At 38.4% G+C, this 13,557-nt stretch overlaps 1 long non-coding RNA gene across 1 annotated transcript in view; it reads right to left on the bottom strand.

Moving 5' to 3' along the window:
• LOC101705638 (uncharacterized) overlaps window positions 1-12,986 on the bottom strand; it is a 52,245-nt gene extending 39,259 nt beyond the window's left edge. The window contains exon 1 of the long non-coding RNA XR_002396107.2: window positions 12,894-12,986. This is a non-coding gene — a long non-coding RNA (uncharacterized LOC101705638). The remainder of the gene's footprint in view (window positions 1-12,893) is intronic.
• Between the last annotated feature and the right edge of the window lie 571 nt (window positions 12,987-13,557).

Genomic DNA, 13,557 nt, shown 5'->3' with positions numbered 1-13,557 from the left:
TTCTTATGTCATTTCCCTCTGTGTATACAATGGCCATTTTTCTCTCTTTTTATTCCTTTTTAAAGTTGGGCTGTGGTTGTTCTTTGTGAACGGCCAGATGTGTGGAGAGAAGGGGCTTCTCCAGTGTGTATTTTATCTTCAAAATTTATATCTGGTGTTTTGCTGAATAGGAGCTTTTCATTTGAATGTGGTCAATTCCTTCTGACTTTTCATTTACAGCCTCTGAGTATCTCATCTTCCTCAGAAAGGCCTTTCTATCACTCTGAGATTAGGATATTCTTAGAGTTTTAGTACTAGCATGGCTGGATCTCAACCAATAAACAGGAGGGACTCAGATGCTTCTGATGCAGTGATCAGAAGCACCCTGGGAAAAGAATGGCATTTTTTAAAAAGGGCTAAATATGTACAACATAGAAATTTTACAAACCAAACAGAAGAAAATCCAACATTGGTGTGGGCAGTCTGTAGGTTTTTAAGGCAGCCCTTGATGAATTTACCTATAATTTGTGAATAGACAGCAAGAACACAGAAAAAAAATTCAAGTTTATGGCCAACTAAGCTCATTTTTTATGGTATATTATATCTGTGGATGTTTATGTGTGTGCTCACCTATATACATGTATGCAGTCATCTGTGGGGAATAGAATGGCCAAATCCATGGATGCTCAAGTCCCTTTTTAAAAAATCCTATACTATTTGCACATAACTTAAACACATCTGCCTATATACTTTAAATCATCTGTACATTACTTAGAATACCTAACGCAATGCAAATTATAGGTAAATAATTGTTATGTATTGTGTTTAGAATAATGACAAGGAAAAAAATCACTGTATAAGCACAATATTTTTCTAATATATTGATCCATGATTGGCTGAGTTTGCAGATGCAGAGCCCATGAATATTTAAATAGACCTTCTGCAGGCCCAGAAAGAAGAAATTCTGGTAAGAACCAGGTTTTTTTTTCAGTTTGGCATATTTTTAAGTACCCAATACACACACTTCTTTATCTTCATAATCAGCCATGGCTCCAGGATTAGACTTTCTCGATTCTGAGATTTCATAATCATCCACTCTTTCATAATTCTCTTTCTTCCTCATTGGTCTAGAAAAAGCCTAACCTAGAGACTTCTCAACTAGTATTATCTCAACCCTCTCTCAACTAAGCTTCTCTTGACATAAGGAGTTTGGTTGTCTTTTTTGCAGCAGGCTCAGATCCTCTAATTTATACTCAGCGTCCTGAGCCCTGCCTACCCATGAATGACCAGAACCTGCAGTGATAGGTAGTCTAACAGTCTTTTGGGCTGGGGATTTAGCTCAGTGGTTCTAATGCCTGCCTCAAAAGCGCAAGGTTCCGAATTCAATCCCGGGTACCAAAAAAAAGAATAGTGGAATAGTGGGACTCTATTGTAACTCTGCCAACTGGCACACAGAAATTTATGCTTTCCACTTTAAGGTCATATACATTGCTGGATAAATATTTCATACTAATTATCATAATAGTAGTTAAGATTTATTAAGCATGTGGTACACATATTGTAATGCTAAGAACTCTTCACACACTTCCTTGTTGTATCTTCACAACCTTATAAAGTGGGTAAAATTCTTATATTATTGTTGGACAGAAAAAAATTAATGAAAGTTCCAAATAAAAATGAGTCAAAAAGGCATTTCCCAAAAGAAAGAAGAATCTATTATATTATTTATTTTAAAAATCCTATGATAAATAATCATTTGTTTTAAATTTGCCATCCCAAGCTATGACCCAGTGAGAATGCAGACTCTTGTCTGGAACATTTCAAAATGTAAGTGATTAAATGGTTGTTTCCTACCAAATGCCTTAGAAAAAGCAGCCTCCCTTTATGAGGGAGGTAACATGTTCACAGAAAAGAGTAGTAGAGAAAATAGAGCAAAAGGAAGGGCAAACTGCTGAAACACAAGAATTCTTGGAGGAGAGTCTGGAATGCATTAGATTCCTTCTAAGATAGGGCTCAGCCTACAACAGCTCTAGAGATTTTCTAAGGCATAGACCACAACCATCCAATCCATGGACAAGTAGCATCTAACATGGGTCCTCTTTACATATGGGGGTGGAGAAGAGAAGGAGAACTAATACTGTTTATTAGGATTTTATGTGGATATTATCACAGTTTTGTTGTTATTACTGAATAGTCATCCTTAGGTATCTGCAGGGGTGATCCTTTCTAGGATTACTGTGGATACCAAAATCCATATTCTCATACACTTTAAGTCATCTCCAGTTACATATACTATCTAATACAATATAAATGTTATGTAAATAGTCATTACACAAAATTCTTTAGTGAACAATGACTATAACAATCTGCACATGTTGAGTATGGACATAAAAATTTTTTCAAATATTTTGTATACTGACATGGCTGACCTGCAGATGTGGAGCCCATGATACAAGGGCTGACTATATTATTGTATACTCATCTTCCTACAAGAAAATCAATGACTCTTGAAACAAAATGATTTTTTGTTGATTTTGAGAGGTAGCAGAAAAGGCTAGGGAGTCAGTCTTGTAAGCTGATTTACATCTGGCCTGGTACATTAGTATTTTATTACTGTGTAGCAAGTTACCACAAACTGAGAGACTTAACATGACCCAAATGTGTTGTCTCAGGTTCCATGATTTGAGGGCCCCACAAGGCTGAAAACAAAATTCTGGTCATCTGCATCCTCATTTGGAGATTAAAACAGAGAAATCTCCAACACCAAACTTCTTTAGATAATTGGAAGAATTTATTTTCTTGTAGGAATGAGATCCCCATTATCTTTCTAGCTTTTGGACAAGGACTGCCCTCAGCAGCTAGAGGCTGTTCTCAGGGTCTGGCTACGTGCCACTTTTCTTAGGCAGTTCATACCATAGCTGTTTGATCATTTAAGACCAACATGAGAATTTGTTTCTTCCATCATGAAGGTCTCAGCCTTTTAAGAACTCTCCTGATTAGGCCAGGCACACCTGTGATAATTTCCCTTGTGATAAATTTAAAATCAACTAATTAGGGACCTTAATTACATCTGCAAAATCCGTTCCTTTTGTCATGGCATGTAACTCAATCATACGAATAAAGCAGTGTGAACACAAGGGGAAATGAATCCAGGGAGCCATCCCAGAATTCTGCCAACCATCCCCATGGAATAAGGACTCAGCCGGGGACTACAGGATGTACCATGGCAGGGCAACCCAAAGCCCTACTAAATGCATGGACAAGGTTTAGGAATATAAGGAAAGAGGTGGCTGGAAGGTGACAAAAGACAAAACTGTGATTGCCAGGCATAGGTGTCCCTTCTGTACTTGGAATGTTTCACAAGAGGAAGAGGGAAAAGGAATGGTGTGAAGAGTTGAATATTTATACTTTGCAAGCTAAGGTTTCCAGACTAAGAAGAAACACATGGCTTATCCTAGACCAGGAAGGGTATGCCGTTTCATCTTGCATCTCAATTCTGATCAACTGGTAGCATCTGACGGCCAGGTTACTCTGAGAAGGACCCTGAGTACTATGTTGTGGTTCAACAGGAAAGAGTGCTGTGTTTGATTAGCAATGTCTGTTGTGAACTCTGGATTCATGATTGGAAGTATATTGAACAAGCATTGGCCACTCCTGACTTAGATTGTACAGGTTACACTAAGTCTCAAAAAATATTAAATGAAAGGTGCAGTGCTCAGGTATAACCAGTGTATATGGAAGAAGTGATCTTTACAAGACAGTTTTTATGCTTCCTATTCCCAAAACAGTCATGTTTCCACCTTTAAACCTCCCATGAAGGAGTTGTTTACTTATACATCTAATCTGTAAATGAATGCTCAGGGAATACCAGGTAAATGTATGAATGGATAGACCCCAAGGAGTGACGGATTACACAACAGAAACCCTTCAATGTCTTAAAATGGTTTCACAAGACGGACAGCTTCCCAACTCACCATTATGCCTCTCCCAAGCTGTATGTATCTCATTTCCAAATGTTGTTCAGAATCCCCAGAAAGAAAGAGTTCTTTCCATTAATGGAAAGATCGGCTCAGTGACTCCCTGAAGATTTGGATGAGCCACATTCCATTGGCAGAGAAAGAGAGAGAGAAGTTCAGGGTCTTGTCTGAGTCTCGAGGCTCCATCAGGATTCCTCGTTTTGATGTGATCAAAGCTCCTGGGCATTTTAGAATTGGGAACATTTGTAGGTCCTCGTTAGAGCCATCTCTGCTATCTCTTTCCTCTGAGTTTGGCAAAGAGAAGTCACCTCCTTTTCACAACTTCACGGCATTTTTTCATGACTCGAAAATGCCCTCATGTTTGTCACTTCTACAGTAAACAAAAGCAAGAAAGCAAATCCATCTGCAGAACGGTGCCATATGAAGCTAAATTAAAATGCTAATGGGTGAGCATGACACAGAGAGAACAGCAGACTGCTGAGAGCTAAAGAAACATGGGTTCCATGCAGAAAGGTGGTTTTCAACCTGGTCTGACCCACCCTGACTGTGCAAGGGGCTACAGGCAGCTGAGTACAGACAGAAGCAGAAACCAGATTTTCATGCCTTCTAGTCCCCATTATTGCTCCTTTCAACTCTTTGGCTTGGCTTTTCTTGGGATGAGGTTGTAAAGTCTGAAGAAATAGCTCCTGCCAATACTTTCTTGGAGAAAATATCCTTTTTTTGCTTCCCTCTCTAACTGTTTATGTGCTACAACTACTTTGATATAGACAATAAGATGCAGTTAACCCTCAAGGATGAACAAGGAGACAATGCCCCACCAAGATGACAAGGGAGCAAACCTAAGCCACTTACCCTTAAAACAGTCAGCAGAATGCATGGCTCTGATATTCCCATCACTATTGAGCCAAATTATTTAGTCTACAGTTGTCAGATGCATTAGGGCAGTTCTCTAATCGCCATGCTATCCCTCGGGTGTAGGCTTGAGGAACAATATAATAGTGAATCAATTTCAAAGATCTTTCGGAGAAAATTGAATGGGATCCGTTGCATTCAAAGATGAGTAGCATCCCTGAAATTTGGAAATGCAATGTAGTTCCATTAAGAAGCTGCTACAAAAATGAAGTAGAACAAGGTATGTAAGAAATGCCAAGCATCTCTATTCACAGAAAGACTTGAGAGACGTGTTTAAAGAAAAGATATTTAAAAAAAGAAAAGATATTAATACTCTACTGTTATTCTAAATGCTTAGGAAAAGAAAACAAAAGTGCAAGCAAACACATAAAACTTTACGTTGTACCATTGTTTGTTTATTGAGTGAGGCCAAGCCATAAGTGTGCATTGATTCTTCGGTTGCCATGGCAGAGGGAATGGTTTCTGGGTTATGATAGCGACTGCCATATGTTCAGCTTAAAGTCAACTGATTCCATCACAAAATGAGGAGAGAGCAGAGGGAGCTGTACAGCCTTATATATCCCAAGACTGCAATTAGCATTGAGTTGTTATAGGAGCCTCTGTTCTAGGCAAGGCACTGGCCATGCCACTGTCACAGCTTTTAAGCAAACATATCTGCAAGGGATTTGTACATAGAAGCTACTGCCCAGGTAGGTCACTGATCAGTCCTTAGCCCACATACAGTTCTCTCTAATGTGAAAAATAGCTCTTGTGTGGTGACTTAGAAAAGATCTACAGTCAAAAAAGGACACCTTCTTTGGAGGAGGGAGCAACCAGAATCACCAACGGCCTTTCTAGAGAGTCAGACATTGAAACATACAGGTGTGAAGGTGTGAATTCTGGGACCACAAATAGAATCAAGAAGTGTTTAACTGTAAGAGATAAATCCTGGATATGTTCTAGAGTCTAAGGATATCTGGACTATTTGAAGTAGCATCACAGAGGGTGAGTTAGGCACATTCTTGCCCAATTTTATTCTCCTCATAAGGAATTCTGGGATGACTGTTTTGTGCTCTGACTCAATGTGACAATATGTATATTGTTATGTTGCCAATTAGGACCCAAATATTCACACGGTCAAAGCACTAATGAGATTTTTAAGAATCCAAGAGATTACTTTTTGGTCTTTATCCAGGTTCCTGTAAGTTATTTGCTCATATAGGCATTTACAATTTTCTGAAACTCTGTGGTATACATTATTAAGTACCTGCTGCAGAAATCTAAATCATTTTTGCAGGAATAGAGGCCTTCTGAAACAACCCAAGTACATAGAAAGGACTCTGGACACTGATACAGCTCCAGTGGACCTGTAGAATGATCCCTATTTTCTTTACTACGGAAGCCCATAAGAATAACAGAAATAGCAACTCAAACTAAGCAATGAACACTCATGTGTTGTCTTCATTATGGCTAAATGATGTCAAAGATCAGCTGTTGTGTATTCTCTAAACACAATGACAAGGCTGTCATTCTTTATCAGAAACTCAAATCTGTCAACTCACTACACATATGAGAAGAGAGTTTGAACAGACACTTTGAGAAAGAATTTCTAACAATCTACTAACAAATCAAATAACATATATAATCTCATTCATATACAAAGAAATGCAAATTAAAACTATAGTTAGATACCACTGCATACCTACCCAGTTGGCCAAAATTTAGAAGTCTGGTAATATCAAACATTGATGGAGATCTCATGTACTGCAATGAGGAATAAAAACTGGTGATACCATTTTGGAAAAGAATTGGACATTGTCCAATAAAAGTAAAGTAATGCAAATATTACACATAACAATCATATGTTCTAGTATGCAATGTGTAAAAGCCACAAATAGAAATTTCCAAATGCCTGACAATACTAGAATGAATAAATAAATTCATTTATGATCAGAATTCTACATGGGACTTTAAAATGAACAAACTCCAGGTACCCTTTAGAGCATGGTTAACTCTATGGAGTAGGAAGAGTTGTTACCAAGAAGGGACATAATGGATCTTTGACCTAGTTAGTGCCACATTGATTCCTATTTGTTCTGTGTGTGTGTGATTGATTCCTACTTGTTCTGTGTGTGTGTGTGTGTGTGTGTATAAATTTACTCTCCAGTAAGTTCTATTTCCAAGTTTTAAAAAGAAAAAAAAACAGTATCCAAAGAAATGATAATTTCTTTTTGTGAAGATTTTACCCAAAAGTATGGAATATACTACAGACAAATCTCAGTAGCCAGGTAGAAATCTATTTTCCACTCATCTATGTCAGCTCTTCCTGTAGCTGCTTGCATTGTGTATCTAATGACTGTTTGAGATAATTAGTTTCACAGAGATACAGGTAAAGAAAACTTGTAGAGGGGCCAAACGAAGAGTTCAGGGAGCTAGGATTCCTTAGAAAGGTAAAAGAGAAAAAAAGAAGAGGAATTTTAGTGCTTCCTTCAGTAAGGGGGCAGAGACTCATGAGCAGAAGATACTCACCAAAATGTGTGTTTCCTCTGATGAGCTCTTCTTATGATAATTATTATCCCTCTGGAGATGCTGATAATTATATTTAGACAGTTTTTAAAGAAATATTGTATAATATTTTCCCCCATTTAGCACTAGCATCAGAGCTGATGAATACACAGTCAGATGAAATGCAGGGCTGCTAGTTTGTCCACAAAGTGTTCCTATCAACCGTGTAAGTGAGTTTTATAATGTATACATTATAGTAGGGGGAAAACACACTCTTTTGGAAAGGACCAATTCTTGGCGCATAATCGTTCCCATTGAATTTAAATGACTTTTGGTCCTATACTGATGCTGATAAAATACTTTCAAATGTACAGAATATTAACCAAATGTTTATATTAAACAAGTCTTTTCAGGTGAAAATGCGCTCGGTGAAGCGTAGCTCGCTGGAACAAGTTAGTGAATATTAATGTTCAGCAGGTCATAAGGAGCTACAAGTCCACCGACATAGGAGGCCAACAGGGAGATAACAGAGCAAGGCTGGTGGATGGGCCCTGCCAAGGGAAGGGGCAATCACATTGGACATCATGCATGGAGATGGAAATGTAGTTTGAAATACAGGGAATGGAGGCTGCCAGGAACCAGGAGGCAGACAGGGCTGGGAGGAGAAGCACCGCTAAGTCCTCTCTGTTCCAACCTCAGCCAGTCTGCAGAGGAGGGTGGCCTCAGACCTGCGGGTCCCCACCAGCACAGAGATTTTTCAGGGCCTGCCTCAAAATTAGTACCAGCCAATTGCCAGTTAATCATGGACCCTGATTTCAGGTAAGTGAAGGCTGCTTATCACCAGAAGCATTCGAACTTATTACAGTATTTCAAATCTGCCACAGCACATGGCCATTTCCAATTATCATTGTTCATCTGTCAGTTTCAAGAAACCATATAAAAATACACAGCTCACAATACACACACATGTATTTCATGGTGAAGCTAGCTTTTATCATCCAGGCTAGAGGTCAGAATAAACATTCTTTTGCTATCTGGGGGTAGCAAAAAGGCCAGACAGGGAAACAGGAGGTCCAGGGGCAAGACCCAGCTCTGACTGTGACCCTGGCCTCACCCCTCTGGACTTCTGTTCCCCTACCCATAAAATGAAGTTTTACGGTTAATCAGTGTGAAGTACTTTGAGCAATGTGAAAGGTCTTGCTATGTAATCATAAGGTATTATTTTTATATTATTAATTCTTTAGAACTTAATGCATCAATTTTTTATCATGGTTACAATCAAATTACATTTTTAGTAGATACTTTTTAAATTGGAAAAGCCATCATTCCTAAGATTTATTCCAGTTCAAAGTGATAATGGCAGGCAAACAGATGTTAACCATTCCCATTTTACAGAGTGAAGAATTTCAGGCCTGAAATATCTGTCTGAAGATTTTTATATCCATTTCATGGCTTTAATGATGGTTGTCCTTTACATCATCCTAAAATGCTGACTTTCTCTAATTTTCAAAAACTGTTTTCAGAAGAATAAGGTGTACTATTTTCCCTATTATTTACTTCAAACCTTTCTAAGGCTATCTTATATCTATGAAGACTCTTAAAATTGTAGATTCAGACACCATGGGGGGGTGTCACCCAATAACTATGCTTGGCCCCAGAGCAGTAGATCATTGGCTCAGAATCAACACAGCTGATGGCTGAGCCAGAAATAGAACCCAACTCAGATGTCTTTCCTACCATGTTCAATCCCCTTTGGGCTTATTGTCAATCAGGGATTTAGCAACATGTTTCAAGGCAGACATGGTATAACTTTTCAATAAATACTGATTGAGTAGTAATGTGAAAGTTGCAATAAGATCCTTCCTTTTTCTCCAAGACCTTACAGTGTGATTGAGAAGAAAAATTAGATGACTGGCAATTAAATCACCATATAAAACAATACAAATAATTATTATCAGGCCAAATACATGAAAACCACTCTTATGGGAGTAGACAAATGATTCCCAATATATGTTTTGAAGAAACAATCCCATAAGATAGGTCATGCATAAGTAAGTAAATAAATAAAAATTCTATGACCAGATAAATTGGGGCATGCTGCACATTATAGAGACATAAGGCATAAATATTTTAAATGATTTAAGACATCCTACAGTAAAGAAATCTACAGAATACTTCCCAGCTTTATGTTTCTTGGACCACAAGACCTTGTCAAGCCTTTCAATAGACTTGGCCTTTTCCTATCTGACCTACAGCCACAGTTGCAATGACTCTAATATCATATGATTCATGTCCTAATCATCTTTGTATCCCTGACTCTTAACACAGTGTCTGGAATGTGGCTCCTTGCATCTATTTTAAAAATTAATACATACCCTGCTTGGTGCTGTGAGGAAGCAGAAGATCACTAACTCATGTTCTTTGTTCCCTAGGGTAGACTTCTTCAGCATTAGTGTTTATATGAATCCACCTAGGGACATTGGTAGAACGGATTTCTCAGATAGTAGATCTGGGTCAGAATGTCTGCCTGACATTCTGATTTTCTAACAGTTTCCCAGGTGAAATCAACCAATGCTGTGGGCCCCAGGATCATGAGTTAAAGCCACAAGGAGGAAAAAGTTGTCATGCAAGCAAAAGGTAGACACCATGAAAAGATGAGATATTTGTCATAATAGATCATGAGCACAGTGCTAGGGGAAAAGCAGAGAGGACATGATTTATTTTTCCTGGGCAGGAAAGAGGACTCCATGAGCAGTGTCTTACAAATGTCATGGAGAGTGGTTGTTCCAGATGAGCTTAGAAGAGTGAGTAGCATTTTGTGTGGTATAGAAAGGAGGACCCACGGATAGGGTAAAAGGCCAAGCAAAGCACAGTTCACTGCATCCTCAGGGAAGGGGCCTGTTTAGAGGTACAGGGTTGGGGAGGGGAGGACAGCAGGAGGCAAATGCAGAATGGACTTTGAACTGGATTGGGAAAGGCACTGTATTTTAAAATCCAAACTTTTAAGTGCAGGAATCCAGAAATCTGGGTGGGTGGTGGGGCCCTTATGCTCCCCTTTCATTAAAGCCAGCTGACAAATGTGGACCCTATCTGCTCCTAGATTCAGCCTTGTTGTCCAATTTTAATGAGATGTCATAGGGGTTTTCCAAATCCCATCATTGGTAAACCATCATCAGTCCCTTTTACTGGTTAAAGATTATGCTGTTTTTAAAAAGCACTTAGAATTTCATGGATTTTTTTTTATAGGCATCTACACAAATCTATGAAGTTGCAAACTTTATTTAGCTGTTATAGACAGACTACTTACTGCTTACAGGGTTGTATTCTGCCATTCTGTTTCATATTTGAGTCCAGCTGTTCTGGAATTTTTTATTTTAGAAACTGGAAAACCAGGATTATTAATAGAATCAGGCAACTAATTTAAATCTGATAATGTGCTGACATTTGGCTCCACACTCCAGCACAGAGGCCCACGTTTACTGTATTTATTTCTGTACAAATGTGTACATGCATGTGTATAAATAACAGCCCTGATACTATGAAGTCAACACTTAATATTTCACAGGACCACCTGGGAGTTATCCTCTGCCTCATAAGTAGGATGGTCTTTGACATGTAAAAATAACTTAGAAGGTGAGTTAAGCCTGCAGGCTCAAGGGTCAGAGTAATTAAAACATCAGAGAATTACAGGTACACACAATCCTTGGTCTTACTGGTAGAGAGAACCATCAAAATCTATAAAATTCGAGCTAAGCTTTTTTGATATGTCTCAAATACCCATTACAGCCAAACAAACCACTATTGGGTATACTTAGCCTACAGTTTCTTTCTTCTTGCTTATATTTTCCTTGTGTGAATTAGATAAGAGCTTCAGGCTTTGGAATAAGCTTTGGTTCAAGTTCCAGATCTGCCCTTTTCCAGCTGTATGACTTGGAACAAATCAGACTAAGCTAAGCCTGTATCCTCATCTGTAGAACGGAGATGGTCACTGTACTTACACAAGAGGACTTCTGTGAGGATCAAATGAGATAACACAGGTGAATACCAAGCACAATGTGCAAATCTAATCCATAGTGATAGATATCAGATCAGTGGTTGCCTAGAGTGGGAGGTCATGAGTTGGTGCTTGGCTGGAGGCATAAAGAGCCATTTTAAGGCCAGAAATAATTCATATCTCTTAAGGAGGGAGAGGTTACATGGCTGTATTTTCCTTGTCTAATAAATGGGAGTGAGGATGATTATAATTCCATCTCTATATTCAAACCATATATTTGAAAGTTCAACTCAGATACTGTGTAGCATTCATAGTTTCTCCAGTCAAAATGATCTCTTTTACTTTAAGATTATTATTTTATACTTCTTAGCCATGTGCTGTCTCTCTGGTATGAAGGTCTGGCTCTTTGAATCTGTTTCTCATCTCCATTTTTGTGGAGGAGGTATCTCCAAGCAGTCTTGGAATCCTGCACAGTTATCTAGTAGGGACCTATGCATTCTTCATCCTTCTAGGGTATCATTGTGGAAAGAGTGAATTCAATGTTACTCTACCATTGGACACATAATTATGGTTTTCCTGCCTCAGTCTCCCAACTAGCTAAGATTATAGGCATTTCTGGCCATATCAGCCAACCCAAATTTTATGGATATTATTTTTTTATCAACTAACTCACTTTCAAAAAGAGCTGTGGTGACAGTAGTGACGATATTTTCAGCTCTATTAGAGTACACCCCCCCCCAAAGGCAAAGAGGGTGGAAAGTATAAATCCCAATAAGGGAATGATGACTGAAGATTCTAGCCCATCTTCCTGGCTACCACAATTAACACCACACAGCAAGCACCAAGCAGAGGGAAAACATGGGAATCCTGGGGTGGTAGAAAAGTTGAGTAGTTATGACAGTCTCTGAGGTTGTAAAAGTAAAACATCACAAAGAATTATTTTTATCTTATAACGGAAGATAGGTGATAGGAAACAGAGAGGTAGATTTTGTGGAGATAGGAAAGAGATGTGGGAATGGGGGTGGGGGTGGGAGGAAAACAGGAAGTCAAATAATTATGATGTGAGATATATGTATACCAATTCCCGAGATAAATGGTATTATGTACTAATAAAAAAGAATTCCCTCCAAAGATTTTTTTGGGAAATAACTGAAACTTCAGCAACATTTCAGGAAAGAAAAAAGGAAGATAAGAATTTGAAAACAAAGATTTGCCTAGAGCAGGTGAAAAGACAGTTTAGTCAAAACCAAAAAATCTGTAAGCTAGGTTTAGAGCTATGCATGGTGTACCAGTCAAAGAGGAACACTAACTGGAGAATTCCCTACCTCCTCTGGAAAATAAAAATGAGATAGCCATCCCTGTAAAATACCCTTCTACTGAAGGCTGGCAAAAAAGTCAGTGTCTTCTCCAACATACCACTCTACATTGCTCTATACTCATTTAATTTATTAACTTATAAATTCATGCCTAATGTTGAGCACATACCACATTCTTGATACTATGTAAAAAGTAGAACATAGGATGGTGAGTAAATGAGGGAAACTCACATGTCTATGGTTCTCAACCTTGACAGCACGTTTCAATCACCTGGAGAGATTTTATGACCTTGATTCCCAAGCCACTCCTAAGACCAATTAATCAGAAGTCAGGAATGGAACTTAGCTATATGCAAGGTTATGTGTGTGTGTGTGTGTGTGTGTGTGTGTGTGTGTGTGTGTGTGTGTTTTAGTGTTACCCAGGATTAAGAGGAAAAAATAGAAATCAGTTAAAGGATAACTACATGGCCTTTTAATGTTATCCTGGAGCATTATCTAACAGTCCAAATCAAAGACTATCTAATTGTTTAAGGTAATATACCTTTACTTAATTTCCTATTTCCCCAGGATATTTCACATTTCTATAAAAGTAGATGTTGCCTTATAAAACAGTGATGCGCAACCTTTGATACATAACAGCATTACAAATAATGGTATTAAAGAATATAGAAGTGCAAGCTTAGTAAAGTAGATGAAACATGATAGCCCTTGGGCTGCTGTAATTTTAATAAGTTTCCAGGTGATTCTGACACATGCCCAAGTTTGACAACCATGTTGTAAATATTTGATATCAGTGCAGTGGACTCTGGTCCAATAACAATACAAATACCTTCTTTCCCCAGTAGAGATGCTAATGTTTGCCCAATTCCAAGATTACAGTTTTTGCCCCATAGAA

This window comes from Heterocephalus glaber, unplaced genomic scaffold, assembly GCF_053883595.1.
Source record: "Heterocephalus glaber isolate CG9 unplaced genomic scaffold, H.glaber_assembly_v1.0 deba00000071, whole genome shotgun sequence".
In the NCBI taxonomy this organism is placed as follows: Eukaryota; Metazoa; Chordata; class Mammalia; order Rodentia; family Bathyergidae; genus Heterocephalus; species Heterocephalus glaber.
The sequence above is the reverse complement of the archived record's forward strand: the minus strand, read 5'-3'. Positions and strand labels throughout refer to the sequence as shown.